Source organism: Xyrauchen texanus, chromosome 8 (genome assembly GCF_025860055.1).
Source record: "Xyrauchen texanus isolate HMW12.3.18 chromosome 8, RBS_HiC_50CHRs, whole genome shotgun sequence".
NCBI classification, from domain to species: domain Eukaryota; kingdom Metazoa; phylum Chordata; class Actinopteri; order Cypriniformes; family Catostomidae; genus Xyrauchen; species Xyrauchen texanus.
This window is the reverse complement of record NC_068283.1, coordinates 43,289,848-43,307,428: the sequence shown is the minus strand read 5'-3', so window position 1 is coordinate 43,307,428 and position 17,581 is coordinate 43,289,848. Positions and strand designations below refer to the sequence as shown.

Sequence of the window (17,581 nt, the reverse complement as noted above, 5' to 3'; positions counted from 1 at the left end):
CTGCCGCATCACAAACCTGTTCAGGCATGAGCTGAGATGTCGACTCAAGGGCATAAGAGCCCGGAGTAGCAAAGCATCTAACCCATAAAGCTTGATGAATGTGTGCGAAGAGAACCCTGTCGCACCACAAACTTGTCATAAAAACTGATGAATGTGAGCGGAGAAGACCAGCCTGCCGCATCACAAACTTGTTCAGGTATGAGCTGAGATGTCGACTCAAGGGCATAAGCGCCCGGAGTGCAGAACATCCAAACTAAAAAAGTCCAATGAATATGTGCGGAGAGGACAACCTGCCGCATCACACACTTGTGTAGGCATGGGATGAGATGCCAACTCAAGGGCATAAGAGCCCGGAGTAGCAAAGCATCTAGCCCATAAAGTTCGATGAATGTGTGCGAAGAGAACCCTATCGCAACACAAACTTGTCATAAAAACTGATGAATGTGAGCGGAGAGGACAAGCCTGCCGCATCACAAACTTGTTCAGGTATGAGCTGAGATGTTGACTCAAGGGCATAAGAGCCCGGAGTGCAGAACATCCAAACTAAAAAAGTCCAATGAATGTGTGCGGAGAGGACAACCTGCCGCATCACACACTTGTTTAGGCATGGGCTGAGATGCCGACTCAAGGGCATAAGAGCCCGGAGTAGCAAAGCATCTAGCCCATAAAGTTCGATGAATGTGTGCGAAGAGAACCCTGTCGCAACACAAACTTGTCATAAAAACTGATGAATGTGAGCGGAGAGGACCAGCCTGCCGCATCACAAACTTGTCCAGACATGAGCTTGAGATGTCGACTCAAGGGCATAAGAGCCCGGAGTGGCAAAACATCCAAACTATAAAAATCCAATGAATGTGTGCGGAGAGGACAACCTGCCGCATCACAAACTTGCTGCAGAGGGAGACCTCTAGCCAAGGTTTCAGAGGAGGAGAGCCCTCTGGTAGAGTGCGCCCTGAAACCTACTGGCGAAGCTTGACCGCGTGCCTCGTAGGCCCGGGCAATAATGAGGATGCCTCTTTGAGGGCACCCCGCCCACCAAGCCGTGGCAAACCGCAGTGGCCACATAGAACCTGGCAGTGGCGAGGCAAGTGCCCGCTGACAGTTCTTTCTACAGAAAATCCAGAACTGAAACAAACTGGCAGTTAGCTGGTTCTGTAATAAGAACTTTAGTAGAAGGAAACGCATGCAGGTGCATTTGCGTTACTACGTTCAGCCCCTCCCAAGGGGAGGGGAGGGGGACTGGGCGACTCGGGAGAAGTAGAGGAGACATTGCGCTATCAAAAGAGGCTGAAGAGGTCCTCTTCTGCCCTGTAAAATCTACCCAGATCAGTTCCAAGTGGAGGAGCCCTAGCACTTGAAATGGTCTCGATAATCTCAAGAGAAAACCCCGTGAACCTCATTTGGTACCCTTAGGGGCCAGACATGAAAGGTTTCACACTCGGGCCGGGGATGAAATATCGACCCCTGTGCCTGAGACAGAAGGTCCCTCCTGTCCGGAATCGCCCAAGGCGAGCTGTCGAGGAGAGATATAATTTCTGAGAACCAAATCCTGTTCGGCCAGTGAGGCGCTATCAGTAAGAGGCAAGACCCTTGCTGGCTGAACTCTGGCTAAGACTCCCGGAGCAGAGAAACCGGGAAAAGCATACCGACACATTCTGGGCCATGTATGCGCTATCGCGTCCAGACCCAGGGGGCTGGGTGACTCAGAGAGAAGTAGAGGGGACATTGCGCAGTCTCTTGAGAGGCGAAGAGGTCCACTTCTGCTATGTAAAATCTCTCCCAAATTTGTTGTACTACCCCGGGGTGGAGTTTCCACTCGCCCCTCAGTATGTTCTGTCTGGACAGCAAATCTGCTCCCACATTTAGGCGTCCAGGGATGTAAATTGCCCCGAGTGACAGGAGCTTGCCCTGGGCTTAAAGGAGAATCCGACGTGTCAGAAATACAGCTGACAAGAACATGGGTCTCCTTGATGATTTATGTAAGAGGCTACCGCTGTATTGTCCACCCGCACCAAGACATGGCAGCCTCAGGAGGAGGTATTTCAGGGCCAGAAATACAGCCATCAACCCGAGACAGTGACTTTGACAACCGAGCTGACGACCCTCCTATCCCCTTAAGCTGGACGACCACTTAAGGCCGCTACCCCGCCCGTCAGGGAGGCGTCTGTCGTTAGCAGTCTGCGACAACAAGACGCACCTAGAGTGGGACCCAAGGCAGAAAACCGGGGTCTGAACCACATAGAAAGGGAACGAAGCCTGAGGCGCGTAACCCTATTTAGCCCAGGGGTTTTGGCCCTTGGAAGAAATCCCCTGGCTTTTGGCCACAACAAAAACGGTCTCATGAGCAGAAGGTCCAGAGGGATCAACGTGGACGCGTTCGCCCTGAGACCTGGAAATCGTTGATACTGATAACAGTGCAACCTAGGCTGACTTTGCTCAGGGTGATCTGAATGGACTCAATCCTAGCGGGAGACAGCTGTGCCTGCATAGTGATTGAACTCCATACGATGCCCCGATAGACAGTGTTCTGAGTGGGAGAGAGGACGCTTTTCTTGGCGTTGAGCCTCAACCCCAGAGAAACAGATGAGCTAAGACGATGTCCCTGTGCTGAACTGCCAGTTCCTGGAACTGCACTAGGATCAGCCAGTCGTCTACGTAATTCAGAATGCAGATGCCCCGGAGTCGCAAGGAGCCAGCGCTACATCATGCATTGTGAATGTGCGGGTAAAAAGGGCTAGGCTGGGTGAAAGAACCTGACCCTGGAAGACTTCGCCCCGGAAGTGAACCTCAGGAACTTTCCATGTTGTGGCAGAACTTCTAAATGAAGTATAGAAGTGCGTCATAAGATCGATGGTGACCAGCCAAACGAGTTGTAGGGCTTGAGACACGACCGTCTTGACAGGCATTATCTTGGACTTGAACACCCACGGGTAGTTCAAGCTTAAGATCTAAGCCAGACACCACCCCTCACCCTCCATGGGAAACGGGAAGTATTTAGTGTAATAACCTAACTCTCTCTCTGGAAGGGGAACACATACCATGGCCCCTTTAACCAGGAGATTGAGAGTTTTTTTTTACAAAAAAGAAATCCGGTTTACGGTAGTGAGAACACGCCATTGAAACACGGAAAAGCGGCGAGAGAATTAAATCCTGACGCTGTTATAAGACCCACAGAAAAGGATATATCCGGCAGAAGTTTCCACGCTGCCAGGATCTCTGAGATGGGTATTATATTTTAACACTTCCTGTTGAGGGTTGTCGGGTGTTTCGCGTCCTGAATAAAATGCAGGAACAGCGAAAACACCCAATTTTGACGGAAGCCTCTGCAATCCGAAACACCAAGAGGTGGCGGGAATGGAGGGGCTTCGAGGGGGTACCGGGAGGGGTGAAGTGAAGCATGCGCCCCGTCCCAAGGGGAGCTACCCCCTAATCTAGGCACAAGACCGTCAGGGTCTTCTCTTACTAGAATTTATAGTCCTGAGGGCTGGCAAGGGTGGCGAGACTGTCCCCAATCCCTGGGAGGAGGAGCACGACTCGCCACGCTTTGCTTTTGAGCCTCCCTTCAGTCAGGACCGAGGTGGGTCTGAGGCTTGCTCGTCAAGCGCAGAACCCACACTCAGGTCGTCCAGGAGGTCAGCCTGGTATGCCTGAAAAACAGCATAGTGTGCAGAGCAGCACCAGCCTGACCTGCTGCTTGATAAGCCCTTCCCACTAAAGTGGAGGTTGTCCTGTAAGGCTTTGAGGGGAGAGGGCTTCTTAAGTGATGTCGAGCCCGGCGAGAGATAGCCCGCAAGCGTCTCTTCGACCGGCGGCATCACTGAATACCCCGTGCCTCAGCACCCACGATAGTCGAATATAATGACGTCGAGGGTATGTGAACACGGGAAGAAAATATATATATATATTTTATATATATTTTTTTTTTTTTTTTTTAGGGGTTCTCCATGAGCGAAAAAGCTCTTCAAGGAGGTTATCAAAGAAAGGGAAGGGACCCATGAGGCGTTCCCTTTCTTAGACTGGAAGATAAAATCTATCCCCTAATTGGAGCGTTTGGGGGTCTCTTTTTCGCGTGGCCAGTCCAACATCGAGCAATTCCTCCGTAGATTTTTTATCGCGAACGGAAAGCTCGGAGGCGGGAAGAGAATAGCGATCCACCTCATGATCCGAAGAAGCGTCGGAACGCGCTTCGAGATCATGTGAAGGACCAGCTGGGTTTGGGGAGAGAGTGAGAGAAAGGGATCAACCCGTCTCTTGCTCCTCAGCCAAATCCATGCACGAGCCCCACGAACGATCTTTTCGTGAGTGCTGACTCCCGGAAGCAAGCGAGGCGAGCACGACGCACTCTCCCTGCTGCAACGCGAGAGCAGCGTGCTCTACCCCCAAACAAACAGCAAAAACCGATGTGTGCCGTCTTCAGCTATAGAGCAAGAAGAGGGGAACACGCACCGTTTGCTTTCAGTCATTCTCTCTTTCTTTTTCTTTTTTTTTTTTTAGAAATATATATATATATATATATATATATATATATATATATATATATATATATATATATAATATTTTCTAAACAGAAGAGAAAAAATAGAACAACGTTCACTGCACACTGCCTAACTGAATCTATCTCCTAACAGAGGAAAGAAAGTTTTGACAGGGTGTGTGAAACACACAGAAACAGAATTGCTCTGAAAAAAGAGTTTCTGACGACACCTGGTGACGTATCCATTTATAGCCTGGCCTCAGGTGCATCTAATGATTACATCAGCCGAGGCTATAAATTCCGGTCAATGTTCATTGACGTGTTCCACACATTTATTCAGCTCAGCTCACAGCTAAAGCTGTACCTCCCCGTAGCGCTTAGCAGCGCAACATCGTAGTGAAGCCTTTTGTAAAGGGAACAAGTGAATTTATACAGTTAATAATTTAAATAGGTCCTCACTAAGATTAAAAAACCATGTTAGCATAATAATTTTAAATAATCTTATCTATATCTATATTAATCTATCGATGGCCTTAATCTATAATCTTTATATACTGATTCCAAAATGTTTTTGTAGGCATATGTTTATATTAATTTACATTTAAAGGCTTAATATTAATTATCAAAATATAATTGCATTGTATGATAGATTATGGGTATAATATCAATAATATTTAATTAATATAAACTAATTGTTTAATTAATATAAAATTCATTGTTTTCAGCTTAGTTTTCCACTGCATAATTTAAACCAAACATTGATTTAAACCCACCGTTATATTGCAAAACTTTAGTCACACCAAGGACAGAATTATTTAACAACAGAACTGGACAAAGAGAGCCTTGTGAGTTTTTTCTATTCTTTGTAGACACACATAGTCATTGTATTTCATATAGTTGTATTTTCTTTTTTTTTTTTTCAGGACTTTTCACAAGTACCCCAGGAACAGAGACTGTCATTACTTAAAATATATCTGAAGCGGATGCCCATTATCAAGGTGGAAGAGATTAAAAAGTTTATACTAGCCATTTAACTGCATTAAAGTGACACTTTTATACATGCATTTTGATGAATAGTAATATTAGTAGTAGGATCATTCAAAAGTTGATTTATCCAGATTTATCCAGATTATAATTTATATTATAAATTATAAATAACACATTTAAATTTGTATAGTGCTTTTCACAATACACATTGTTGCGAAGTAGCTTTACAGAAGGTCATGCCTTTAAGGGATGGTTAATCTAAAAATATATTTTTCATTATTAACTCGCCCTCATGCCACCTTCATTTGTGCAACACAAAAAAATATACTTAGAAGGATAACTGAGGTGTTTTTGTCCATACAATGTAAGTCAGTGTGGTCCAAAACAGTCAAGCTCATAAAATGATATTAAAGTATCCTTAAAGATATTCAAATAAAGGTAATCTATATGACTCAATGGTTTAATACCGAAGCGGTTTTGGCTGAAAGACCATCATTTCCATGTTCATGAGAGAAGCTTGTTCACACTTGCACAGACCTGATCCATGTGCAGAGCGCTGTCCATAAGTTTAGCTGATGTACACATGCTCTGCACAAGTGTCAAGCATAAAGAAATGTGAACAAGCTTCTCTCATGAATGCGCAAAGGAGACTTTCGATGTCAAGTTTCATTGCGACTAAGAAGTCACAGATTGGGCTCACTACTAGCCCCGCCACTGTGGTAGTAGTTTATTCCCTTTGAAGTATACCTAAGAGACCTAAGTAATACAGGCAGAGTTGGTTGATTTAAGTTTCTGTGAAGCCCATCTGAAGTAACACAGGCAGTTGTCATAGGGACACCCCTTCACCATTCATTGAAGCACTCACTTAATTAATAAATATTATAAAGGGCACCAGAAATATTTCTATAGGCTACACCTGAGTATTTGAAAGTTCTCTCAAGCAACAGAATACTGTTTAGTAGTGTTTGAAGTCATGTTTAATTTAAAAGTAAAACATTATTGTAGAACTTATTCTAGGGGCCTGGGTAGCTCAGTTGTCAGTAACACTGACTATCACCCCTGGAATCGCAAATTCGAGTCCAGGCTGTACTGAATGACTCCAGCCAGCCCACCTAATCAACCAAATTGGCCCGGTTGCTAGATAGGGTAGAGGCACATGTCACAGGTTACCCTCCTGGAGGTAGTAATAGTGTACCCGCTCTCAGTGGGGTGCATGGTGAGTTGTGAGCGGAGACTAGCGCGGGACTACACACGTGCCGCGTCTCCACACAGTGTGATACCGCAGAGGCAACTGAGATCACGCCACCACAAGGACTTAGTGAGCACTGGGAATTGGACATGCCAAATTGGTTGAGAAAGTGGGGAAATGGCCCAAAAAAGAAAAACATATTATTGTAACATTTTATTTCCTTAATTTCAGTTGATTACATGCCATGCACGCCTACATCAGACAACACCAATGTGGGTGAGTATGCATTTCCCAGCACTGCTTATTCATTCACTAAATATTTTTTACTAATATTGATTAATTGAATCCTTCACATTTTGATAGTCCAACATAAAATAAGCAGAAAAGCGAGTCAATTTTTTCCTGTAGCTTATAGTATCAGATTAGGCAACTAGAAAAATAAAATTAGGTTTTTCAAATGGATTGCCTATGCACATAATGTTTTTGACTATTTACCTAAAGGACTTTAACTTTTAAATTAGTCGATTACAACATTTCTGTTTAAACAGCACTTAAATTAGTCATTGGCACATCCCTTTTTCTGAAATGAGCTAAATTAACTTTTTGACTAAACCTGTTTTACCATAAAAAAGGGATATCAATAAAAAACTCTGTTTCAAATTGTCCTGTGGACTCATGAACTGTTTTTATAATTTAATGACATTTAGATGAATAAAGATGTGAATTTTTGACAAATGTTTCTTTCACTACTTATAACCTTCTATTTTGTGTTAACTTGTTAACAGAGAATTGAGAGCTGAAGAAAATGGAACAAGCCATATTTGTTCGACTGGACAAAGTGGATCAGAAACTTTCAGATATCAAATCCATGCTTTTAGGTCTTGTTCCACCAAATAACTCTTCTCATGAGTTTCTGTTAAATCCTTGCATTTCATTGGATGATTTGTGCGTGAAGTTAAAAGATGGCGAATATAAGAATAAAACTGTAAGTTATTTAAATTTACCAGTAGATTGCCAGTTGATGTTTTGTTTACATTTTGAATGCAGCATTTGTCATTCTTTTATTCACATAAGTCCCAGAGACTTGCTTTTTACTACATGTTATCCTGTTTTAGTGGTCTGCACATAAGTCTATATGGAATTGAAATGGGAAAAATGCAGCCTGCAAAGCGCTAAAATCGAATTGATTTATTTCAGATCCATCACCTCAGCCTTCTTGATAGCAAAACTCCAGGTGATGCTGTAAGGAGGGTGTTGCGCACAGTTGCCACAAACAATGTGTGGGCTCAGTACAGCATGAAGGGTCGAAAGAGAAAGAAAAGCCTTGAAGACCTGGAAATCTGCACTGTGATCATTCGAACGTGTTCCAATAAAAGATTTTCTTTTTTATTTACCTCAATTGTGATATTGCTTTTATACAATCAGCAAGCATATTTGTTCAATAAATGGCCATTTAAAACAGATATTCTGATATTCTTACTTTTGCCTAGCTTTGCTCTATGGTTATTTCAGAATCCCAACAGAATTCATTCAGATTCATTGCACCTGTGAAATGATGGGATACCTTCTTTAGAATATCTTTGTTTTGTTATGCTATTTAGGGCTTTTCACACGGCTTATCCATAGTTTAAAGGAGATGTTAAACCAGGGTTAAGGAAAATTGTGGCCATTATAATCAATTAGATTGTATACTCTGGATGTGTCGCCACATTGCATTGCATAAACAATAGAACAGGGTTCCAAAATGTCAATTCAATACCTCTTTTGAAAATAAAACAGGATGCAAGTTATTCAGACATTTTAATCATTGTTGAATTCTCAAGTTCAAAGCTGATTGTCTGTGCTTTATGTAAATTTACATTTATTCATTTATTCTAACCTTTATTTAACCATTATTATTTATATATCTTCTCTGAGATTAAAACTCTCTTTACAGGAGTGTCCTGGCCAAGATGGGCAGCAAGTTAATCGTCTCGGGTTACGTATGTAACCCTTGTTCCCTGAAAAAAGCGGAATGAGATGACTGGAATTTATAGCCTCTGCCGATGTAATCATTGGACGCACCTGGCGCAGTGGCTATAAATAGATGCGTCACTGGTGCATCATCAGATATTTTGTCTGAAGAGCAGTCCCGGGGCATCCCAGTAAAAGGGCAGCATCTCATTCAGCTTTTTTCAGAGAACAAGGGTTACATACGTAACCCGAGACGTTCCCTTTACAAAAAGCTACACTAGGATGCTGCGCTGAAGAGCATTTGGGAATGAGAACACCCACGCCGCTGCAATGTGGTTGTCCGGACCCCCTACGGTTGTGTAGTGTGCTCACAAGAGCGTGAGAGGCCTCAGACATGAGCTTGAGATGTTGACTCAAGGACATAAGAGCCCAGAGTGGCAAGAACATCCAAACCTATAAGAATCTAATGAATGTGTGCGGAGAGGACCAACCTGCCGCATCACAAACTAGCTGCAGAGGGAGACCTCTAGCCAAGGCTTTTAGAGGAGGAGAGCCCTCTGGTAGAGTGCGCCCTAAAACCTACTGGTGAAGCTTGACCGCGCACCTCGTAGGCCCGGGCAGTAATGACCCTCACCCAAAGTGACATAGTCTGCCAGGAGGTGAACGCCACCTGGTCATGGCTTCCAAGGGAAGAATTGCTGCCCTGACTTTACACCACTGGCAGATGCGGTGGACATAAGTCTGAAGGGTACAGACTGGACGAAGCCTGAGAAGTCTTACAAATGGCATTACAAATGGCAGGGAGCAGAAGGCTTAGAGAGTAACCAGCCAAGGGTCGCGAAAGGCACCTTGGGCAAAGAATGCTTTTGGTCAAACTCTAAACAGGCCAGCAAAAAGAGACAGAGCCTGTAGGTACCCAAATCTCCTTAGAAAAATAATTGCCATAAGAAAAAACATCTAGAGAGTCAGAAGTCTACCAAATGCTGACTCTAGAGGTTTAAAAGGGGGTCTTAATCAGACCCTTAAGGACTACTTCCTCAGTCCTATGAAGAGGTCCTAGTCTTAGTAGGAGGCCGCAGTCGCATGGCTCACGAATGAAGCACGCGAGTAGAGAATGCCTCTTAGAGGGCACCCCGCCCACCAAGGCGTGGCAAACCGAAGTGGAGGCCACATAGAACCTGGCAGTGGCGAGGCAAGTGCCCGCTGACAGTTCTTCCTACAGAAAATCCAGAACTGAAGCAAACTGGCAGTTAGCTGTTTCTGTAATATGAACTTAGTAGAGGGAAACGCATACAGGCACATTTGTGGCATGTATGCGCCACCACGATCGGGGGGGGGGGGACTGGGTGACTCGGGGAGAAGTAGAGGAGACATTGTGCTATTAACAAGGGGCAAAGAGGTCCTCTTCTGCCCTGTAAAATCTACCCAGATCAGATCAAGGTGGAGGGAGCCCTAGCACTTAAAATGGTCTCGATAATCTCAGGAGAAAGCCCTGTGTACCTCAGTTGGTACCCTACAGGGGCCAAGCATGAAAGGTTTCACAATTCGGGCCGGGGATGAATATTGTCCCCTGAGCCTGAGAAAGAAGGTCCTCCCTGTTTGGAATTGCCCAAGGGGAACCTTCGAGGAGTGATATTAACTCCGAGATCCATACCCTGTTTGGCCAGCACGGTGCTATCAGTAGGAGGCAAGACCCTTGCTGGCGAACATTGGCCAAGACTCCCGGGAGCAGAGAAACCCAGGAAAGAAACTCATACAGACGCATTCTGGGTCATGTATGTGTCATAACGTCCAGACCCAAGGGGGCTGGATGACTCAGGGAGAAGTAGAAGAGACATTACGCTGTTCATCGAGGCGAAGAGGTCCTCTTCTGCCCTGTACAATCTCAACCAAATTTTCTCCAAGTGGAAGGAGCCCGAGCATTTAAAATGGTCTCGATAACCTAAGGAGAAAGCCCTGTGTCCCTCAGTTGGTACCCTTAGAGGCCAAGCATGAAAGATTCCACAATTCGGGGCAGGGATGAAATATTGTCCCCTGTGCCTGAGAAAGAAGATCCTTCCTGTTCGGAATCGCCCAAGGCGAGTCGTCGAGGAAAGAAATTAACTTCGAGAACCAAACCCTGTTCGGCCAGCGTGGCGCTATCAGTAAGAGGCAAGACCCTTGCTGGCGAACTCTGGTCAACTACTACCTTAGGGTGGAGTTTTCACTCTCCCGTTGGTATTTTCTATCTGGACAGTAAAACTGCTCCCACATACGGGCATCCAGGGATATAAGCTGCCCTGAGTAACAGGAGCTGCCCTGGACCCCAAGGAGAATCCAACGCATCAGAAATACAGCTGACAAGAACGTGGATCTCCCTGATATTTTATGTAAGAGGCTACCACTGTATTGTCTACCCGCACCAGGACATGGCAGCCTCAGGAGGAAGTATTTCAGGTCCAGAAATACAGCCATCAACTCGAGACAGTGACTGTGACAATATTTATATTTATATTTATGCATTTGGCAGACGCTTTTATCCAAAGCGACTTAAAGTGCAATTATTACAGGGACAATCCCCCTGGAACAACCTGGAGTTAAGTGCCTTGCTCAAGGACACAATGGTGGTGGCCGTGGGGTTCGAACCAGCGACCTTCTGATTAACAGCCCTCTTATCCCCTTAAGCTGGACGACCACTTAAGGCCGCTTCCCATCCCATCAGGGAGGTGTCTGCCGTTACCAGACTGCAACAACAAGACGCACCTAGAGTGGGACCCAAGGTAGAAAACCGGAATCTGAACCACATAGAAAGGGTACGAAGCCTGAGGCGCGTAACCCTTATTGGCCTAGGGGGTTTGGCCCTTGGAAGAAATCCCCTGGCTTTGAGCCACAACAAAAACGGTCTCATGTGCAGAAGGTCCAGAGGGATTACCGAGGACACAGTCACCCTGAGACCATGTAGAACCTTGACCTAGCCTGACTTTGCTCAGGGTACACTGAATGGACTTGATTCTAGCGGTAGACAGTTGTGCCCGCATAGTGATCGAACCCTATACCCAATGGACAGTGTTCTGAGTGGGAGAGAGGACACTTTTCATGGCATTGAGCCTCAAGCCCAGAGAAACTAGATGAGCTAAGACGGTATCCCTGTGCTGAACTGCCAGTTGCTGGAACTGAGCTAGGATCAGCCAGTCGTCTATGTAATTCAGAATGCAGATCCCCCGGAGTCACAAAGGAGCCGGTGCTGCATCATGCATTTGTGAATGTGCGGGTTAAGAGGGCTAGGCCGAATGGAAGAACCCGATACTGGAAGGCTTCGCCCCCAAAAACGAACCTCAGGAGCTTCCTGTGTTGCGGCAGAACTTCTAAGTGAAGAAGTGCATCATAGGACCAATAGTGACCAGCCAAACGTGATGTTGGGCTTGTGACACGATTGTCTTGATAGGCAGCATCTTGGACTTGAAGACCCAGATTGGGTAGTTCAGGATTTAAGATCTAATGCCAGGCGCAACCTGGTTCCGGTGGAGGGTGAGGGGAAGTATATGGTGTAATAACCTGACTCTCTCTCTGGAAGGGGAACACGTTCTATGGCCCCTTTAACCAGGAAATTTGCAGTTTTGTTTTTTTAGTCGACATGACTGATCCGGTTCCACGGAGGTTGCAACCACGCCGTTGCAACGCGGAAAACGGCAAGAGAATTAAATTCTGTAGCCACTTTCTACTGTTCTTAGAGCCCACATAGAAATACTGGGCAGAAGTTTCCACGCTGCCAGGTTTTCTAGGATGGATACTAATTTCAGAACTTCCTGTTGAGGGGATGTCGGGTGTTCCGAGTCCTGGAATAAGGCAGGAAACAGCGGTACACCCAACTTTTAGTTAGAAGACTCTGCTTCCCGAAACACCAGAGGCGCTGGAAAGGAGAGGATTAGTGTGGGTACGGGAGGGGCATAGTGACGCCCGCCTCAGCACGATAGTCGAATATATCGACGTCGAGGGCATGTGAACACGGGAAGTATAGGGTTTCCTCCATGAACGAGAAAGCTTCGTCATGGAGGTCATTAAAGAAGGGAAAGGACTGATGAGGCGTTCCTTCCTCCGCCACCAGACAAAAATCTATCCTCCAATTTGGGCGTTTGGGGGTCTCTTGTTGGCGTGGCCAGTCTATTCTAAGCCTGGCCATAGCATGAGTAACCATGTTGAGCAATTCCTCTGTTGATTTATTATCAAACCCGGAATGCTCGGAGGTGAATTACTCGATATCAGCTGAACCGAAGAGTCACGGTCCTCCTCATGAACCGAAGAGCGCCATAGCGTGCTTCGAGATCACGGAAGGACCAGCTGGATCTGGGGAGAGAGCGAGCGAAAGGGACGAACCCGTCTCTCGCTCCGCAGCCAGATTTTTTCAGAGAAAACAGAAAGGAGAAAAGGTTCACTGCACACTGCCTAACAGAATCTAACTCCTAACAGAGGAAAGAAAGTTTGACAGTTTGTGATAGCACACAGCACAGAATGGCTCTGAAGACGAAATGTGTGAAGATGCACCGGTGACGCATCTATTTATAGCCACTGCACCAGGTAATGATTACATCGGCAGAGGCTATAAATTCCAGTCAATGTTCATTGACGTGTTGCATACATATTCACAGCTGGTCACAACTGAGATGTGTTCCCAAAGCGCTCTTCAGCGCAGCATCCTAGTGTAGCTTTTTTGTAAAGGGAACAAATATTCACAACCTAATTAAATCAACAGAATTCTGTCAAATTTAATAGAAGCTTTTGTCCAAATCAACTTACAAATGAGGAATACAACAAGCCATTTATTAGCAATAACATGAGAAGTGATAACAATATGTGGTTCCAAAGTGATTAAGAATAGCACAGGCAAGAACAGGGAGAGAAGAAATAGTAAACGTTTGTCATTGTGCCAGTGTAGACAGACTCAAGCTCATGTGCCATATCTGCCTTGCACAGTGTAGAAAGGGTGTTATTGTACTGTTAGTTGAAAAAGAATGACCCTGGGTTAAAAGTTTCAGGTGTGAAAAGTGTTTAAAAGTTTTTATTTTGATGCAAACAAATGATTTATGAAAAATATATTTTTAGAGGCATGCCGCAAGATGCATCCAAAGGAGTCTATAAAGGTGTTTGTTGAGTGCATCGCAGAGACCTTAAAGTATGCTCCACATCGCGGAACAAGGGTACGTTTTTATAACAACATGGATGTGTACCACATGGTGGGCACTGACTTACTGGAATATTGGCAAGGCTTAATCCACATATGTGATCTTAACTGTTTCCAGGCACTCAATAACCTTCCCTGAGCAGTCAGTGATATTTATTTATACTAGTCATCTATGTCGGTTGTGTAATTTTGACCAAAATTACCATATTACAATTACTACAAGTTTTATGAAACTGTTTCAGTTTAAATGAGTCTTAATCTGTTCAGAATATTCTTGTTCTTTTCTCTTTTTCTCAAAAATTTAAATGGGTTGAAAGATGGTTAATTTTAATGCAATTTGCAATTGAAAGATTTCTCACAGTTTTAAGGATTGTTTCACTTCGGAACATAACAATTTAGTACAGCATCCAAGCTGTTATTTTGCATACATATATTAGAATGTAGACTCTAGGGTAAAGTGAGTGAAGTGACTGTGCAAACTCGAAAAACAATTGAAGCATAAATAATATTTATCGGCTAAGGTGCAAAGCAAGATTTTCAATTAATAGATAATTTGGCCTGTTCCTCACACAAAGCTATAATATGGCATTAGATGCTGTAGTATCAAGCCACATGGCCTATAGGTCTTTTCTTTGTACCTTACCTTAAGATCTAATACTTGCACTGTGGCAGCAGTGCAATCAAAACATTGTTTTAGGCACGCATTCAGGCCAACATGCTTGGTTGGCTCTTCTGAAGTTTGTATAAAAAAACATGGACGTTTTAGCTATTTTCCTTTGTGGGAAATTACACACTTCAGCTTTAGAGAAAAGATGAAAAATAAGTTCAGTTGTGTGAAATAGCAAAAGTGGATGTCTTATGATAAACTCATAATATAATAACAATTAAAAATAATTACTTGAGGCAATCTGTTCACTTCACAGGTGGAGAATCAGGAGAGTGGACACCAGTAGTGTGTGTAATGTGTACACACACTTATCTTAATGTTATAAAACACACACACACACACACACATTTAATTTGAGGCTTCATCATTTTGCATGAAAATGTTAGATGTATATGAATTTATATTTGTTTATACTTGTTTTTCATATCATTAAACCATTTTTTTTTAAATGTTTTGAAAATTAAAAATCTGTTGTGAAAAGTTTTAATAGATGTTTCAGATAACATAATTGTACATGATTTCTTTATTATGAGAAAGAATACAGTTTGTAGGGTCATTTGTTTTTGTTTTTATAGCAGGAATGCTATCCTTCAAATGTTCTATTCATGGTAGGAAGACTGGACATTCTCATGTACTTGGAATATTACAAAGAAACATTCCAAGAATTATATTGTGAGGGAAATAAAGTTAACAAAATGTAAAAAACATTACTCTAACCTTTCAGTGACATTCTAAGCACAACAAGAAAATTGTAACATTAATATAATGTTTAAATAAACATTTAAACAGTGTTATATTGTAAGGGGAAATAAAGTTTGAAAAATGTTTTTAAAACTTTTTTTTTTTTTACCTTTAAATAATGTTCTAGACAAATGGACTTTAATGTTCATAGAATATAAAAAAATAAACGTTCAAAGAACTTATATTATGGGTGAAATTAAAGTTAGAAGAACATTGTTAGAAATGTTTTTGTAACCTTTAAATAATGTTATAATCACGTAATAAAACGACATTTTAACGTTCTTAGACTATTAAAATAATCGGTCAAAGAATGTTTTATTTTGGTTGAAATTAAAGTTAAAGTACTATATGCTACTACAGTACTACTACTACATAAAACCATGGTTACTGTATGTCTACTACAGTACTACTACTACATAAAACCATGGTTACTATATGGCTACAACAGTACTACTACTACTACATAAAACAATTGTTACTATATGGCCACTACAGTACTACTACTACATTAAAACCATGGTTACTATATGGCTACCACAGTACTACTACTACTACTACATAAAACCATGGTTACTGTATGTCTACTACAGTACTACTACTACATAAAACAATTGTTACTATATGGCCACTACAGTACTACTACTACATTAAAACCATGGTTACTATATGGCTACAACAGTACTACTACTACTACATAAAACAATTGTTACTATATGGCCACTACAGTACTACTACTACATAAAACCATGGTTACTATATGGCTACAACAGTACTACTACTACATAAAACAATTGTTACTATATGGCCACTACAGTACTACTACTACATTAAAACCATGGTTACTATATGGCTATCACAGTACTACTACTACATAAAACCATGGTTACTATATGGCTACCACAGTACTACTACTACATAAAATCATGGTTACTATATGGCTACCACAGTACTACTACTACATAAAACCATGGTTACTATATGGCTACCACAGTACTACTACTACATAAAACCATGGTTACTATATGGCTATCACAGTACTACTACTACATAAAACCATGGTTACTATATGGCTACTACAGTACTACTACTACATAAAACCATGGTTACTATATGGCTACCACAGTACTACTACTACATAAAATCATGGTTACTATATGGCTACCACAGTACTACTACTACATAAAATCATGGTTACTATTTGGCTACTACAGTACTACTTCTACATAAAACCATGGTTACTATATGGCTACCACAGTACTACTACTACATTAAAACCATGGTTACTATATGGCTACAACAGTACTACTACTACTACATAAAACAATTGTTACTATATGGCCACTACAGTACTACTACTACATAAAACCATGGTTACTATATGGCTACAACAGTACTACTACTACATAAAACAATTGTTACTATATGGCCACTACAGTACTACTACTACATTAAAACCATGGTTACTATATGGCTATCACAGTACTACTACTACATAAAACCATGGTTACTATATGGCTACCACAGTACTACTACTACATAAAATCATGGTTACTATATGGCTACCACAGTACTACTACTACATAAAACCATGGTTACTATATGGCTACCACAGTACTACTACTACATAAAACCATGGTTACTATATGGCTATCACAGTACTACTACTACATAAAACCATGGTTCATTCTATCAAAACCATGATGTCTGCTAAGAAACCCATGGTGACAACAGTCCTGGTTATTACAGTCACGGTTACTACAATATTACTAAAGTAAAACCACTGTTATTAACCTTTGTGCTTTAAGAAAAAAATATATATTTGCACTCGATCAAAATCCAGGGCCCTACTTTCTTTTATTCTAGATATTTGAGTTTTATCGCCCAGTGTGCTTTCAAAATCGCACCAGGAACCTGGTTTAAAGGTATTTTGCTTCTAATTCTGTGAATTGACGGCCGCTTCGCGTTAACGTGATGTTTAATTGTGCCGTTCAAGGCTGTGATTCTCTTTTCTCCCCGCAGATAGCGCAGGGGCTCACTTGTAGTCCTACAATCATTTTCCAAAGACTGGATGCCACTGTCCACCACAACACTGAAGTAGGCCATTTCCAGTTTCTTCATGGAATCAGCCACTGGTTCATTGGCTGCCTCATAGGCAAAGTGCCTCTTTGTGCTTCTCAGCCTCTTTTGTTGAAGCACTGCCTCCACATTAATTGTTACATTACATTTATGCATTTGGCAGATGCTTTTATCCAAATTACTTACAGAGCCCTTGTTACAGGGACAATCCCCCGGAGCAACCTGGAGTTAAGTGCCTTGCTCAAGAACACAATGGTATTGGCTGTGGGAATCGAACCATCAACCTTCTGCTTAACAGTTTAGTGTTTTAGCCTACTACACTACCTCACAGAGATC

The 17,581-nt window shown here is 42.7% G+C and overlaps 1 protein-coding gene and 1 long non-coding RNA gene across 4 annotated transcripts in view; both read left to right on the top strand.

Annotated features, from left to right (window-relative positions):
• Positions 1–17,581, top strand: part of LOC127647776 (uncharacterized) — a 417,720-nt gene that overhangs the window by 112,193 nt on the left and 287,946 nt on the right. The window lies entirely within an intron of this gene.
• Positions 5,397–8,310, top strand: LOC127647791 (uncharacterized). Its single transcript, XR_007971097.1, has 4 exons — positions 5,397–5,472; positions 6,882–6,926; positions 7,436–7,635; positions 7,848–8,310. It is a non-coding gene; the product is annotated as an uncharacterized LOC127647791 (long non-coding RNA).